Below are 2856 nucleotides of genomic sequence, written 5' to 3' on the forward strand. Positions count from 1 at the left end.
CCTCTGCCGCCGCGAGGGGCAGGCGAGGAGGACACGGCGTGGGCACGCGCCTGCCGGCCGGGCTCCACGGCCGGGACCCGGGTAGTCTTGGAAGTCGGGGATCCGGGGGCGGGAGAGCGAAGCCAGAGGCGAGGGAGTGGGGTGAGCGCTTTCAGCGCGCAGAGGTCACGGCCCACGGGCTCGCTCCCCTGGGAAAGCCTACGGATTCTTTTGTGGTCGTTGTCAGGACCGCGGCCGATCCGAGGTCCTTTGAGAAGTGTGCAAACCTTTCACACGTATGAGAGTCCTAGAAAAAAATTTTTTTTTAAACGCCATCTCTAACAAAGCTGTTTTTGGGGCGGGGGACGTTTAGATTTCTAAAATGTGTGTGTGTGTGTGTGTGTGTGTGTGCGTGCGTGTGCGTGTGTGTGGAACGAAAAGACAAACTGCAGGTAACTGAACAATGGGGGATGGATGCTCTTCCTTTTCCGGAGTCCTCTGTTGCTAGGCTTATTAAAATGGGTTCTAAAACCTACTGTGTGCACAGCGGGTGAGGAAGAACTGCTTGCGCTGGCGCTGGAGGGATAGAGTCCCTCTTACTGAAAGTATTCATTTGGGTTCCGGATGGCCAGCGCTCCAGAAGTGAGAAGATGGGGAGGATGATCAGATTAGAGAAGGATTTCTCAACCTCGGCACTACTAACATTTTAGGTCTGACCATTCCTGGTTTGGGGGGCCTGGCCTGTGCATTGTGGGATATTGAGTAGCATCCCTGGCCTCGACCCGCTCGATGCCAGCAGCGTCCCCCTTCCCTCAGCTGTGAAGATCAACGTCTTCACATTGCCAAAAGTGTGTTTTTCTCTCTCTCATTCTCTCTCTCTCTCTCTCTCTCTCTCTCTCTCTCTCTCTCTCTCTCTCTCACACACACACACACACACACACACACTCTCTCTCACACGTAGACATACACACATGTGAGAACCACCCTGGACTAAATGAGCTTCCTCTAAAAGTTCCTCCAGCCCCACCTCTGACACCTGCTATGGATCCAGGGCTCCCAAGACCTTGAAGAAACTCAACTGTGGGGGCCTTAATTTTCTTACCTGTAAAATAGGATTGACAAGAATCTTCCTGTGCAGATTTAAGAGTGTGGGAAGTCCCTAGCATTGTGCATGGCCTGTGAGTAGCAGGCATTGAATAGATGATGTTATAAATCATCACCAGTATTTACTGAGGATTTGTTTTATGTTTGACACTTCACAGACATTTATCTCCAGCCATCGAGGTAGGTGCCATTACAATTTTCTTTTTAGGGACAAAGAAGCAGGCTTAAATGGGTCCCTTGATATGACCAGTCTCACACAGTAAAGTGGCTGAGGCAGGATTTGAACTCAGGCCCTCTGACTCAGAGTCCTTATTACTCTTAACCACCAGATTTTACTGTTCTTATAATCACAAGGGTCCAGGGGACCCCGAGAAGAATTCTGTTTAGTTGTTGTTGAGCATCTTCTGTGCTGAGATCTGTTGTAAAACTCAAGGTTCACAAAGAGGCCAAGGTATATAAACAACGCAAAATGTGGAAACAAATCATGTTTATGTTGAAATACTGACTTTGAGGGAGCAGAATTTCAGTTCGGATGTATTGAATCTGAGGCCATGGGGCAACAAGAGGGGAATTGTGAAAATAGTGTCTTCCTGATGCTTGCTTTATTAGTTCTCTCACTCCCTGCCTCCCATTTCTATCCTTTTTCCTCACTCCAGTGAGTTGTCTTAAACACAGATCTGATCATGTCACTCCTGATTTAAAGTCTTTGGGCAGAAAAAGAAAAAAACAAATTAATTTTTAAACCTCTTTAGGTGGCTTAAAAGCTAGAGTTCGGTATTCCAGGTCTTGCACATTCTATCCCTTCCTTTCAGATTTTACCTGCCCGTAGACCCCAAATTCCAACTGTCTCTCTGCCTGTTGCCCTGAATACCTGGAATGTCATTCTCTTCCACGTAGAGATCTCTTCCTCTTGCTGTGTGACCCAGATCAGAGCTCATTCACCATTTAAAGCCTCCTCTGACTGCCACTCTTCCTCCACCCCCACCAGAATCAACCGTTCCCTGGGTTGTGTCCCCATCCATGCAATTTATTAAAATCAAATTAAATGGTGAATGGTGAGAGAAGTGCAGTTGCTATCTTCGCCCCTAGGTGGCAGTAGATGAAACAGGCCAACCTGAGACTGGGTCAGGGGAAGATGGGAGGAAACCAGCCTACTGAGGGGAAGTGAGTCTTGATTCTCTCCTTTAACCAACTCTCCCTGCTCCACTGCTGGGTCCCAGGCCCTGAGCTGGGCTCTGAGGAGGGAGTGGTGATTACATTGTGTGTGAAGGTCATTTTAGCCCACTGTGGTGAGTACAGTGGTAATAACTGGCTGATGTGAAAGCACCAAAAAGGGCACTGATAACCAAGCCCTGATGGGCAAAGGAGATCACAGAGTGCTTCCTGGAGTAGGTGAAGCATGTGTGCTGGGAAGGAGTTAGTCAGGTAAAGACCGTGGGGAAGGTCTTTGCAAGATGCAGGAACAAGCACTGGCAAAGGTACGGAGGTGGGAACATTTCGGTTTGTTGGGGGAACAACATGGGGTCTGGTACTTCAGGAGCAAGAGAGGTGAAATGAGTAGTGACCAAAGGACTCAACTAGGCTGGTGTGCAAAGGACATGGGTGTTGTGTAGGCCAGGCCAGAGTTTTAGTCCACAAAGTGAAGGAGTCAGATTCGTATACAGGAGGAAGAATTGGAGGGGGGTAATGCTAAAGGTCAGCAAATCAATTAGGAGGTGATTCCTTTCCTTTAGATAAGTCAGGAAAACTCCCCTAGGCTGTAGAGATAGGGAA

Source organism: Pteropus alecto, unplaced genomic scaffold (assembly GCF_000325575.1).
Source record: "Pteropus alecto unplaced genomic scaffold, ASM32557v1 scaffold37, whole genome shotgun sequence".
Classification (NCBI taxonomy): domain Eukaryota; kingdom Metazoa; phylum Chordata; class Mammalia; order Chiroptera; family Pteropodidae; genus Pteropus; species Pteropus alecto.